Consider the following 15,178-nt stretch of genomic DNA (forward strand, 5'->3'; position numbering starts at 1 on the left):
GGAAGTGGGGCACTATTACAACCCTGTGTAACTAGAACACCAGTATAGGAAACCGGAAGTAGGGCATATTGAAAGTGTAAATATAACTAGAAAATGAATGGGTATGTACTCAAAAATAAAAACATTAAAGAATAGAAAATAACATAACACTAGTAGTCCCATCCATACACTTCCAGTATTTTGCTCTTTTATTTTATATTTGTGGATCATCTCTACTAGATTTTGCACTCAATCAACTGTGGAGGTCAACCAGTTTATTTTAAGACAGATGCCCAGGTTATGTGATATGCACCCAGATTATTCTGAAAATGCTGCCCAGGATGGGGAGTATATATATCCAGTCCAGTCTGTATATGCAGTCCATTATCTCATTATTTGGGTGCATTTTCTAGGGGCAACACAAAGCCAAAACACCCTCATAATAGTGGATATTTGGAAGCAATATAAGAAGAAAACAAGGACGTTTTAGGTTAAAGGGACATGAAACCCAAAATATTTCCTTCACAATTCAGGTAGAGCATGCAATTTTAATCAACTTTTCAATAAAGAATACCAAGAGAATAAAGCAAAATTGATCATAGAAGTAAATTGGGAAGTTTCTTAAAATTAAATGCTCTATCGTAACCATGAAAACATTTTTTGTGGGTTTCAAGTCCCTTTAACCCCTTCATGCCGGGGAAGAAAGTTCTAAGATCGGAATAATTGGGTAAAATTAAATCACACAACTGCTGATGCGATCACATGATTTCAAGGCCGGTGTTCTCTCGAAAGTTGCTCCCTCGTTGAGATTTGCTACCACAATGTGCGCATGTGCACAATTACGATATAATGTGCATATTAAAATCAGTTGTAGAAGTGGCGACACACTTTATTTTATTTATATTAGATCAATCAAAACTTACCCTGTAGGGCGGCGGAGCAAGTAGCCGAACTGACAAGTCGCATCTTTGGGGAGCTCCACAATTGACAATAGCCTTCACTGATTTAATTAGGTTTTTACCTATGCTGATAAACAATTAATAATCAGTGAAGGTCTAGAGATGACTTAGGACCCCAAAAGAAATAGTGGGACAACCTTGGAAATGTGATTTTAGCCCGTGTCGTACTACTACGCCACATGGCAACCTGAAGTCTACTGGCCACAGCTGATAATATAGCATTTTCCTGGACATTGAGATCAATAAGCTGGCGATTCTTGCAATCTTTATTGAAAGATGGAAGCACTCGAGGTGGAGACATACGAAATTATACAGAGCCACTTCTCTGACATGATTACATTAACCCGGCAATGGTTTATGCAGCCGTCTATACAGCATACATTCCAAGATGGCGCCGGACCTAGGGTGAACTTGGATACTCCGGTGGAACCTTGCGACATATTAGTGGACGCTCAGAGCCTGGCTGGGGAAGATGAGATTACAGATGGCCGGAGTTCACAGGAGCACTACCTACCCCAGCTAAGTCAGTTACCCAGCCTAAGCTATTATTCACCATCGATACAGCAAGACTCCGTGACAAAGATCTGGTCTATTTTTTACATGGAGGTGTCGAAGCCAGCTCAAGAGTTGAGAGGCATGGTGATATCTAACAGAGAGATCTTGTTTGAACAGAAAAGCGGCAGCTACAGTGGTGAGAAGACCGCCACTGCTGGAGTAAGGGAGGAAGTGTACTTTGCCGTAGTTCAGCAGCAGCATTCTCTAGAAAGCTTAATAGTCTGCTACAAGCCTTTCCTATCTCTACACCGCAAAGGAGATATGCCGTTCAGATTACCTCTGAAGATACAGCCATAGATAGATCTGGAAGCGGATAATGAGACGAATGGACTCTCCCCTTAATCCGCTTGGTTTTCAGATGGTGGATATTTGCTTTTTACTTACTTTAAACCATTCCGCTTCGTGGCTGGTATGAGAAGCTGTATTATATTTCATAATATTAGATGATGTCAGTATTAATTCTAATGAAGATCAAAAGATCAATTGATCTGAAATGTTAACTAATACTGCCTGAGTTAACGTTGCACAATTTCACCTACTGTATTATTTATACTGAGAAGTCATGTTTTTTAAATGTTGTACTTTTTTAACTTAGAATAGTCCAGCCACATTATGCAAGCATTCTGTGGGCCGTGCTATTTCACTTGATCCAATGTAATCTATTTTCCACAATGTTAACCATAGGAGACCCCTTAACCTTTAAATGTGACAGATATCAATACCCCATAACACTACTAAGCCAGTATCTCATTTGATGGATTGAGCACTGATCTCTACAAGCTCATTAGACGTATAAATTTAACTTATATAATTGGGAGAGCCGAGTCCGCTGATGCTGCAGTGCCCTCAGTCAGTTAATATAAAAGCAGTATGTTATATCCTATAGCAAAGACCACATATGCATAGCGTTTCAAAGCTAACACGTTGTAATGCTATTTATTTTTATATACCCTACCACCTTAAATGACTTAAAGTGTATATATACATATAGGGAAGTTATAACAACTAGTGTGTTTATCCTTTGTTGCCTAGGGATGTTCCCACTTGGAGATTATATCTATAGCTATGTAGACTCTGGTCCCATAGCATTTCTTATAATATGCTTATCACTAAAACATGCTGCTACAGCTATAAGCTCCTTAATCATCTTTCATCTCCCTTATGGGTCAAGTAGAGACTGTACACTCTCAATGGCTGGTTGTATACTATAGTAGCTGGCTTTCTATTACTATTAGTCTTAGATACTTGTCAGATCCTTTTACAGGGATGTTCTAGTACAGTTTAAATTAACAACCAGCTTCACAGCTGTATGACCAAGATAACAAATTTTCAATTTTTTACTGTACCTTCACTTGTTATAATCTACTACCATGCTTTTTTATTTGAGATGATATATGAACCTGATACTGCAGGCATAGTAGTTCATAATTGTTATCAACATCTGGGAAAAATTGAGATATTCTCCAATGCCAAGGTACTAATGACAGACTGTCATGATATATCCCCTAACCTTGATTCACCGCTATTAGTCATTGGGAGAAAGGTATATATATTGTAACCCTGTACTAGGGGCAGTGACATAGTGAGAACTTTAAGTCTGCTGCCATAGGGTATAGGGCCCGTACCCTTATGGCAGAAATATTATACACAGGATTGCTCCACTGAGCTTAGACCCTAATGAATGGTGGTATATTGAATTCCAGCCTTTAGCTGGTTCACTGGCACCCCAGTTACAGATATAGTCTGAGAGATACCCTAATTCTAATATTTTAGATTATATAATTACTCCATGATCTGAAGATTTTAAATTAGATAAACTGTGTTCATTTCCTGTACGAATATAGCATGGTCCCTCTGGTATAGTCAGTAACTCCCGATACCTGACTCATCTAATTTTCGCTAACTGATTTATTCAAATATCCCCGGACCCCCCCCACACACACACTTCAGTGGGCTTATATCGTAAGCAAAGGGAAATGCACCCTATAGAAATGTATCCTCTTATTACTAAATATATTGATACACATATTCTGATATCTATAATCGTAATCTCATGTGACAAGCTGCTTTCTTGTTACTCGGCCGTTTCACAGTTTAGTTATGTCACTTTCATGTATCATATTGTTAAGGGTCCATTAGTGACCCTATATGCCTTTTACTTGTTACATACCCCCTACTATATCCTCAAACCACTATATAATATCATCAGAGGTCCAAGAGAGACCGCCACCTCCTATATGAGGTATTATTTTCTCTAGTTTATCTTTACGCTTCGCATTAGGGGAAAATGATAAGTTTACAGTGCCTTAAACACGGCAACCAAAAATACATAAAAAGAGGTTTGATTGAGAGTACATAGGTTAATTATCTGTCAAGAATTATGTCTGCATTCTAGGATGTTATGTTTTATTTTTACTGTATAATTTGTGCATTGGTGACATTTTGTATCATTCAGATGCTACTACTCAGACATATGCTCATGTCACTGATTGCATTGTAACCTTATTGCTGTTTATGTACTGTATAACCCAAATAAAAAATTGTTTTCCAAAAAAAACTTACCCCGTAGAAATGTAATAAAAACATGTTTAACTGCGCAGGCACGCATCTACATGGCTGCTTTAATAAATGCAAGGATTAATTTAGCCCTCCATCATTTAGATTTGCTACCTCAATGTGCACATGCTTCTAATTCTGTAATCGCATTCCACACATTCTTTTCAAACATATGTGGAGTGCAATTACGTAATTGTGTGCATGTAGACATTGAGGTAGCAAATCTCGACGAAGAAGCAAATTTCGACAGAAAACCAGGATCTCTAAATTACCTTGCAGTCTGGAGTCTTTTTGTTTTGGATTGCTGTGACATATGCACACAGTAAATGTTTACACAAAAAGAGATATATCAATTAAAAACAAGTAGTAAGTGCCTATGTAACATTTTGTTAACATTGATCACCTTATCTATTGTTTTTTCTTGTAGCCTCAAACACAAGACAGAATTTTTCTCTCCTCTCTTTATATACAAAAAATATATGTTTGTATAATTACTTTGCAAAAAAAAGTCTGAATCTTGACAGAGGAGGTAGCAGAGAGCAGAGAGGACAGAGAATGCAGCATGGAGGAGGGAGGATATAGCAGGCAGCATGGAGGAGGGAGGACAGGGGAGAGAGGATAGAGAAGGCAGCATGGAGGAGAGAGGAGGGAGCTTGAAGCATAGAGCAGGCAGCATGGAGGGGAGAAGTGGGAGCATTGAGGATAGAGCAGGCAGCATGGAGGAGAGAGAAGGAAACATGGAGGAGAGAGGACTACCCCCAACTGTCTTGATTTTCGTGGGACAGTCCTGATTTTAGGGGTCTGTCCCACGTTGCTTGCCATCTGTCCCGCAATTGCCCCATGCATTTTTTTTTTAATTCTATTGGGCCCATACTCAGAAGCAGCTGGCTTTTCTCTCCCATGGTTAGATACCTGTTAGATTCCCAGTGGAAAAGGAATGGTGTGAGGGTTAAGCAGGAGGAAGAAGGCTGTATACCTTCTGACCTCAGGTAATGGTGACCTCTAACCTCCCTCTGGTAGTGATGACATCTAACCCCTGGGGATAATACTAGCATGCCTTGAGTTTTATAAGATGAGCAGTGCTAACACCAGGGTAACGAACAGTGGCAGCCGCAGACTGCCAGCTAATGTGCTTGCCAACCCCAGGGCCCCATACAATGAATTACAGATACCCATATATGATGTAGTGTGTGTGTATCTGTATGTATAAGTGTGTGTGTATATGCACATATAAGTGTATGCTATGTAGTGTGTGTATCTGCATGTAAAAGAGTAAGCTATGTAATGTGTGTGTATGTGTATCTGCATGTATAAGTGTGTAAATCTGCATGTATAAGTGTATGCTATGTAGTGTGTGTATCTGTATGTATAAGTGTATGTTATGTAGTGTGTGTATATGCATGTATAAGTGTATGTTATGCAGTGTGTGTGTCTGCATGTATAAGTGTATGCTGTGTAGTGTGTGTGTGTGTCTGCATGTATAAGTGTATGCTGTGTAGTGTGTGTGTGTGTATCTGCATGTATAAGTGTATGCTGTGTAGTGTGTGTGTGTATCTGCATGTATAAGTGTATGCTATGTAGTGTGTGTGTATCTGCATGTATAAGTGTATGCTGTGTAGTGTGTGTGTATCTGCATGTATAAGTGTATGCTGTGTAGTGTGTGTGTATCTGCATGTATAAGTGTATGCTGTGTAATGTGTGTATCTGCATGTATAAGTGTATGCTGTGTAGTGTGTGTGTGTATCTGCATGTATAAGTGTATGCTGTGTAATGTGTGTGTATCTGCATGTATAAGTGTATGCTGTGTAGTGTGTGTGTGTATCTGCATGTATAGGTGTATGCTGTGTAGTGTGTGTGTATCTGCATGTATAAGTGTATGCTGTGTAGTGTGTGTGTGTATCTGCATGTATAAGTGTATGCTGTGTAGTGTGTGTGTATCTGCATGTATAAGTGTATGCTGTGTAATGTGTGTATCTGCATGTATAAGTGTATGCTATGTAATGTGTGTATCTGCATGTATAAGTGTATGCTGTGTAGTGTGTGTGTGTATCTGCATGTATAAGTGTATGCTGTGTAATGTGTGTATCTGCATGTATAAGTGTATGTTATGCAATGTGTGTGTGTGTGTGTGTGTGTGTGTGTATCTGCATGTATAAATGTATGCTATGTAGTGTGTGTATCTGCATGTAAAAGAGTAAGCTATGTAGTGTGTGTGTGTGTGTATCTGTATGTATAAGTGTATAAATCTGCATGTATAAGTGTATGCTATGTAGTGTGTGTATCTGCATGTATAAGTGTATGCTGTGTAGTGTGTGTGTATATGCATGTATAAGCGTATGCTATGCAGTGTGTGTGTCTGCATGTATAAGTGTATGATGTGTAGTGTGTGTATCTGCATGTATAAGTGTATGCTATGTAGTGTGTGTGTGTATCTGCATGTATAAGTGTATGCTATGTAGTGTGTGTATCTGCATGTGTAAGTGTATGCTATGTAGTGTGTATGTGTGTGTGTGTTTGTATCGGCATGTAAGTGTATGCTATGTAGTGTGTGTGTGTGTACATGTATATGTGTAAGTGTATGCTATGTAGTGTGTGTTTCAGTGTATTTGAGTGTGTGTACATGTATATGTGTAACTTGTGTTACTGTGCATTCTTGCTAACTTTAAAGGCCAGAATGTAGAATATGAATGGCCTTTTCCTTTTTTTTTTTTTTAAATTCTTTTTATTAGGAAAAATTGAGGTTTACAGCATACATGTGAACACAAACAAAACAATCTGTGCTATTCAGGAATTCAATAAAGTAACTGCAAATAGACATTGTCAAGTAGCACTTGTTGCAACAAGTATTTAAAGCAAAAGGCGTTCATTTCAAAGACATTTTTCCAAGAGAATACCTCTCTACGACATATCTATTTAAGATTCAAAGATGGTAAATCAAAGTATGTCCGGAATTAGGATATGACACAGGATACTCATAGTGCCTTAGTTGCGTGTAGGTTATATGTTAAGTGCATGTACATACCAAAGCTTACTCATGGGCTGTTCCCCCAACCCTCCCATTTTTTTAAACATTTAAGCCAAACAAAACATAACAGGACAAAACAAAACAAGTACAACAAAACAAACTAGGTACTAAACATACCAAATTGGGTTCTATTAACTAGGGATAGATATATGTCTGATGGCCCATTAAGTATTGTATTGTGTTAGCGTGATCTAACAAGAAATTGTAAGGGTTTTAGAAGTGACGCATGTTGCGCAGTAAAAATGACTATAGTTGTTAGGGTATTATATTATATTAGGGTATTATATTATATTACGGTGGTGTGAAGGATGTGATCTGGCCCCTCACTGTTAAGTATGGTATCCATGCATCTACCACCTCCCGAGCACCGAAACAATCTGATTAAGGTACCATATAGCCTCAGCACTAACATAATCTATTAAGCAACCAAAGAGGTTATTAAATATAGAACAACATAGAAACTGTATGAGCATCGTTGTGAATATGGCAGAACAAGGGTCAGATGAGTACATAGGTGAATACAATAACGGTGACAACAGAAGGATAGCGACAATTGATATAAAGTATTCCCTAGAACCTCAGAGCAGAGCATTAAGACCCTTCCTGAGTGGTAAGAGACCAGAACACAAACCTCATTACAGGTGGTAGTGCTGCAGAATAACTGGAAGTTATGGCTAATTAGTTAATTGAATCTCATGCAGAATAAATTTAAATTGAAAGTGTACAAAAAAAAAAAAAAGTAACGAACAAAAATAAAACTATAAACACAGGCAACTTGTATTGTTAGCTAGGCACATGTAACAATTTCAGACCTCTTCAGTTTTGCCCTTCGACACAGACCACAGCATTGATATAATATTATCATTTAGTTCAGATTACAATAACGAGAACGAAGGCTGCCCTTCTGAGTTGTAATTCTATCTGTGTTAAATTGCATATGAGAAATAGAGCAGACCAAGTCACAGAAGGCGTTCCCAATGTCCAGTGTCTATAAAGTCTGTAAATTCAGCAGATATCGTGAGTGGACAGCTACAAATAACTGAATAAGCTGTTTAAATAAGCGGTATATAGATTTGTGTGCTGTGTTTTACATATAGAGGTGCATCAGTCTGAATTATGTGATTCTTCTGCCTTTTCCTTTTTTTAAATTTTTAAATGTTGGGAGGTATGGAACAGGGGAGGGAGGATAGAGCAGGCAGCATGGAGGAGAGAGAAGGGAGCTTGAAGGATAGAGCAAGCAGCATGGAGGAGAGAGCATGGAGAATAGAGCAGGCAGCATGGAGGAGGGAGGACAGGGGAAGGAGGATAGAGCAGGCAGCATGGAGGAGGGAGGATAGAGCAGGTAGCATGGAGGAGAGAGCATGGAGAATAGAGCAGGCAGCATGGAGGAGGGAGGACAGGGGAAGGAGGATAGAGCAGGCAGCATGGAGGAGGGAGGATAGAGCAGGTAGCATGGAGGAGAGAGCATGGAGAATAGAGCAGGCAGCATGGAGGAGGGAGGACAGGGGAAGGAGGATAGAGCAGGCAGCATGGAGGAGGGAGGATAGAGCAGGTAGCATGGAGGAGGGAGGATATAGCAGACAGCATTGAGGAGAGAGCACGGAGGAGTGAGGAGGGAGCATGGAGGAGAGATGAGGGAGCATGGGGGACAGAGCAGACAGCATGGAGGAGGGAGGACAGGGGAGGGAGGATAGAGCAGACAGCATTGAGGAGTGAGGAGAGAGCATGGAGGAGTAAGGAGGGAACATGGAGGAGAGATGAGGGAGCATGGGGGACAGAGCAGACAGCATATAGGATAGAGCAGGTAGCATGGAGGAGGGAGGACAGGGGAAGGAGGATAGAGCAGGCAGCATGGAGGAGAGAGGAGGGAGCATGGAGGATAGAGCAGGTAGCATATAGGATATAGCAGACAGCATTGAGGAGAGAGCACGGAGGAGAGATGAGGGAGCATGGGGGACAGAGCAGACAGCATGGAGGAGGGAGGACAGGGGAGGGAGGATAGAGCAGACAGCATTGAGGAGTGAGGAGAGAGCATGGAGGAGTGAGGAGGGAGCATGGAGGAGTATGTATGTAGTACTTGTAAAGCGCGGCTAATCACCCGTAAGGGTCTCAAGGAGCTGCTCATTTTATCGTCCTCGGAAGGATGAAAGGCTGAGTCAACCTCGCCGGGGATCGAACCTGCAACCCTTGGATTGCTACAGACCTCAGCCAGTGCCTTAGCATGCTGAGCTATATGTCCGGCTAGGAGTGAGGAGGGAGCATGGAGGAGTGAGGAGGGAGCATGGAGGAGAGAGGAGGGAGCATGGAGGAGAGAGGAGGGAGCATGGAGGAGAGAGGAGAGAGCATGGAGGAGGGAGCATGGAGGAGAGAGGAGGGAGCATGGAGGATAAAGCAGAGAGCAAGGAGGAGGGAGCATAAAGCAAAAAGGACAGAGGAGGGAGGATAGAGCAGGCAGGAAGGAGCAGGGAGTAGGCAATAGGCAGCATGAAGCAGAAAGGGTGCAGTTTTACCAGAGGGAGGAGTAAGGAGGGAGTTTCAGAGGAGGGAGCAGGGAGTTTTAGAGGATTGAAGAGGGAGTTTTACAGGAGGGAGCATTGAGTTTTAAAGGATGGAGGAGGGAGCAAGGATGTCCTAAAATGTACACTACTCACAATGCTCTGTGCAGCCATCAGCTGTGAAACAGATTGCTATGAATGTGCACACACACCTGCACACTGCTCACCCACTATACAGTACTACCATTAACCCTTTCACTACCGGGACTTCCAGACAAAAACTTGCCCAAAATACCAGAGCATTTTTAGCATTTTTACTATCATTCCATTTAAGCAGAAATAGAGCCTTGTTTTGTTTTTTTTACCTATCAAATCTATATATAGATAGATATATATAGGTATAGCTCAAGGCCCATTTTGGTATATTTCATGTCACTATTTAACTGCCAAATGCAATCAAATAATAAAAATTGGTCATTTTCTCACAAAGTTTGGGTTTCTCACAGAAATTATTTACATACTGCTTGTGCAATCATGGCAAAAATGTTTGTAAAAGTTTCTCTGGGATCCCCTTTGTTCAGAAATAGCAGACATATATGACAGGTTGTTTTTTTTTTTGAGGGGGGGGGGGTTATTATATTTTTTGTAGCATAGTGTCCCCCCACCTGCAATCTTTAGTTTAGATCCCCTTTTTTTGTAGTGTAGCTGTCCCATCCCTCCCTGTCCCTTTATTTATTTTTCAATAGTGTAGGGACCTCCCACTCCGTCCCTTCCGCCTCCCCTGCTGGGCCACCCACCTCCTTCAACAGAATATCTTTACAGACGGTGACACACACAGTGTTACCATATGTAACGATCAGGCATCTGCCCTCACATGGAAGCGAAGCACCTATCGTGCTCCGGCTCCATATGCCTAAAGCTTCAGGAGCTCCAGATCTCGGCTGTAACTTAACAGCTGAGAGTGCTGGAGCATCCTGAAGCGACAATATATATGTAGTGCAGTACAATAGCCAAAGTACCGTACAACGTATATATTAGCCGGATTGGGTTAAGGGGTTAATAGTTTCTGAGACCATTCAACTGCATGAGGTAAGTAACAGGAAGGCTTTTCCTCTATGGGTAAAATGTTATATAAAGTGAAGGTAAAATCTGAGTTTAGCGTTCTAAATTATTTTTCTTGGCCATACAGCATTATTTTACTTCAAAAATTGGTATTGGGGTTCAGATGAGGGCTATTAACAATACTGCAGATTTTGTGTTTCCAGGAACAAAAATGGGAGGGGGTTTGATACAATGTATTCATGTAGGTGAGCAGAGCTGGCTGGCAGGGGAAAGTCTATGAGGGAAACAGGGACACCCCAAAGTATGGCTCACCTTTTTGTTCATGGAGACACAAACACTGCAGTATTAATAACCCTTGAACCCCCATACAGAGTTTTGAAGTAAAATAATGCTGTATGGCCAAGAAAATAATTTAGAACGCTAATCTCTGATTTTTCCCATATAACATATATTTTTGCTTTAATTACAATCTGAAATTTCCTGCTGCAAGTAAAAACAAAACATTATACATCCTCAGCAGAAAAAGTTCTATTGTAGTGATGTCCGGTTCATGAACGAATCGTTCATTTGAACCGGATCTTTTCACTGAACTGCATGAATCAGTTCACCAGACTGAACTGATTCGTTTGAAACAGTTCAGTTCCTGAGTCATCAGCAGCACTGGTAATACGATCCTAGAGTGAGTTCTGCTCTGCTAACTCCTCCTTTAACCCCTTAATGACCGGACCATTTTTCAGTTTTCTTACCCTTAATGACAATGGCTATTTTTACATTTCTGCAGTGTTTGTGTTTAGCTGTAATTTTCCTCTTACTCATTTACTGTACCCACACATATTATATACCGTTTTTCTCGCCATTAAATGGACTTTCTAAAGATACCATTTTTTTCATCACATCTTATAATTTAATATAAAAAATATATAAAATATGAGGAAAAAATGGAAAAAAACACACTTTTTCTAACTTTGACCTCCAAAATCTGTTACACATCTACAACCACCAAAAAACACCCATGCTAAATAGTTTCTAAATTTTGTCCTGAGTTTAGAAATACCCAATGGTTACATGTTGTTTGCTTTTTTTGCAAGTTATAGGGCAATAAGTACAAGTAGAACTTTGCTATTTCCAAACCACTTTTTTTCAAAATTAGCGCTAGTTACATTGGAACACTGATATCTGTCCGGAATCCCTGAATATCCCTTGACATGTATATATATTTTTTTTAGAAGACAACCCAAAGTATTGATTTATGCCCATTTTGGTATATTTCATGCCACCATTTCACTGCCAAATGCGAGCAAATAAAAAAAAATTGTTCACTTTTTCACAAATTTTGTCACAAACTTTAGGTTTCTCACTGAAATTATTTACAAACAGTTTGTGCAATTATGGCACAAATGGTTGTAAATGCTTCTCTGGGATCCCCTTTGTTCAGAAATAGCAGACATATATGGCTTTGGCGTTGCTTTTTGGTAATTAGAAGGCCGCTAAATGCAGCTGCGCACCACACGTGTATTATGCCCAGCAGTGAAGGGGTTAATTAGGGATCTTGTAGGGACCTTGAAGGGTTAATTTTAGCTTTAGTGTAGTGTAGTAGACAACCCAAAGTATTGATCTAGGCCCATTTTGGTATATTTCATGCCACCATTTCACCGCCAAATGCGAGCAAATAAAAAAAAAAGTGACATTTTTCACAATTTTAGGTTTCTCACTTAAATTATTTACAAACAGCTTGTGCAATTATGGCACAAATGGTTGTAAATGCTTCTCTGGGATCTCCTTTGTTCAGAAATAGCAGACATATATGGCTTTGGCGTTGCTTTTTGGCAATTAGGAGGCCGCTAAATGCTGCTGCGCACCACACTTGTATTAAGCCCAGCAGTGAAGGGGTTAATTAGGTAGCTTGTAGAGAGCTTGCAGGGTTAATTTTAGCTTTAGTGTAGAGATTAGCCTCCCACCTGACACATCCCACCCCCTGATCCCTCCCAGACAGCTCTCTTCCCTCCCCCACCCCACAATTGTCCCCGCCATCTTAAGTACTGGCAGAAAGTCTGCCAGTACTAAAATAAAAGGTGTTTTTTTTTTTTGTTTTTTTTTTTAATTATTCAGCTGTGATGGACCCCTGCCTTAACCCCCAACCTCCCTGATCCCCCCCAAACACCTCTCTAACCCTCCCCACCTACCTAATTGCCACCATCTTGGGTACTGGCAGCTGTCTGCCAGTACCCAGTTTTCCCCAAAAAATAAAGTGTTTTGTTACATGTTTTATTTTTATTTTTTCTGTAGTGTAGCTGCCCCAACCCGCCCCCCCAGATCCAGATCCTGATCCTGATTATTTATTTAAAAAATTCTGCCCCCCTCCCTCTTACCAAAATTAATTGGTGGCAGTGCCAGTGATTGCTGCGCGCGCGCACACACACACACGCACGCGCGCGCGTGCACGCAGCCCCCGCACGCTCCCGGCATCCGGCGTGCACAATGCACTTGAAGGAACCGGATGCCGGGTAGCGATGGGCCGCCCACCCTCCTCCCTGTAAGCTCCCACCCACCAACGAACGGCCGCATCGCTACCGGTGCAGAGAGGGCCACAGAGTGGCTCTCTCTGCATCGGATGCTTTCTAAAGGGTATTGCAGGATGCCTCAATATCGAGGCATCACTGCAATACCCTGAGAGCTGCTGGAAGTGATTGCGATCGCTTCCAGCACTCTCTAAGACAACTGACGTACCAGGTACGTCCATTGTCACTAACTGCAAGTTTTTGCAGGACGTACCTGGTACGTCAGTTGTCATTAAGGGGTTAATGAATCACACAGCAGAATCTTACTCTAGGATCATATTACCAGTGTTGTTGAATCAGTGTACTGTTAGCTAACTGGTTTGCAATGAATCAGTCTGTTAACAGTTCACTGATTCAAAAGAAGTGAACTGTTTGCAAAGACTCAGTGTACTGTTAACAGACAGATTCATTGCAAACCAGTTAGCTAACAGTACACTGATTCAAATAGAAGACCCTGTTCGTGACGTATGTAACAGGGCGTGTTTATTCATTTTGGGGAGTTTTTAACTTCTAAAGTCTCTGTTATTCACATCGCAGTGTAACTAACTTATACTACAGAACTGGGGACCGTATTGATTATAAAAGACGCGCATAGGAAGTCTGAAGAAAAGCGGCTTAAATTTTTTAAGGCAAAAATAAATAAAAGTTGTGCCACACACTAAATAACGGTGCCTTTGCTTTAGATTTAATGTAAATGCACGAGTCACGCCTTAAAAATGGTTACCGAGAGTTGATGATAATCTTTTATTGTGCTCGGAAGCAGAGAGCGGTTATGTGTATATGAAGTGAGCGATGCCATAGCTGTAAAGAATGGCGTAATGCGGTCCTAACTGCAGTCTGTGTTGTTTACTGGCTGGGTTCGTTTTGTTGTTAAAATAATAAATGTTTCTTATTCTTAGACTTGTACTTTTAACAGTTGTGACAGAAATACATGTGTTGAATTAAATCAGTGAGATGGTAAATTGTTTATATCCTTCATTTCTGTGCATTTTGTGTTTTTAAAGATTTAACACTTCACTTTCATGAATAACCTTTGTATGTCCATTTAGGTGGGTGACTCCAATTTTGTGAAGTGCAACTGCACCTAAATTAACCCTTACAAAAGTAGCAGGTCTCAATCTTATATTGATAAACCAAAACTCTGTATGGCTTATAAATAAATATAAGGTTGAGACCTGCTGCTTCTGTAAGGGTTAATGATTCAAACATCGGATCAGCGGGCAGAGAGTCTGCAGTAAGAGAATCTGCAGCTCTGCATCACATGCTCAAGTGAACTGATGAATCGGTTCATGAATCGGTTCAGTTAATCGAACTGTCCGAAATGAACCGATTCATCTAAATGAACCGAACTTCCCATCACTATTCTATTGCTGTATTTCACACTTGTTGCCGCACTAAAATATAATCAGATAACACATTTACACCACACAGCAATATGCACATAATAAAAGAAGCAGAGTGCAGTTTGCTACTTACCACTGAGCAGCTCTGCAGTCCTTTCTCTCTTGTAAACAAATTCAGGACACAGCTGCAGTGGGTTATTTCCTAAAACTACTGTGTTTTAGTACAGAAATATACCTCAGATCCTAGTTGTACTTGTTAGAAGAAGCACTGACTGCAACCAGCTTACAGAAAATAACCAGCTCACTTTATGAGAAATCGAAACTAGGCCTTGCATTGTTTCACTTTCAATTTATGCTGTTATGCCGTTCATTGACACACAGATATTAACCTTAGATCCTTGTTCAGGGTGTGTTCCTGCAGAGCATTTCAATGTGTCAACAGGAAGCTTTATAAAATCTCTGCATTTTTAACTGTATTGTTTAAAGGGACATTATATTCAAAATTAAACTTTCACAGGGGCGGACTGACAAGTTGGGCAAATCAGCAGCAGTTTTATTTTTTTAATCTAAAAAAAAAAAATTAAGAAATTATTTTTTTGCTTTGCATTTTTTTCGGTGGGGGGCTCACATGTCAAGATAAAAAAAT

General features: G+C 40.5%; 1 protein-coding gene across 1 annotated transcript in view; it reads right to left on the bottom strand.

Annotated features, from left to right (window-relative positions):
* Positions 1-14,905, bottom strand: part of NMI (N-myc and STAT interactor) — a 77,264-nt gene extending 62,359 nt beyond the window's left edge. The window contains exon 1 of the mRNA XM_053698300.1: positions 14,666-14,905. The gene's annotated coding sequence lies outside the window, so the exon portion shown is untranslated. The remainder of the gene's footprint in view (positions 1-14,665) is intronic.
* Between the last annotated feature and the right edge of the window lie 273 nt (positions 14,906-15,178).

Source organism: Bombina bombina, chromosome 1 (assembly GCF_027579735.1).
Source record: "Bombina bombina isolate aBomBom1 chromosome 1, aBomBom1.pri, whole genome shotgun sequence".
NCBI lineage: Eukaryota > Metazoa > Chordata > Amphibia > Anura > Bombinatoridae > Bombina > Bombina bombina.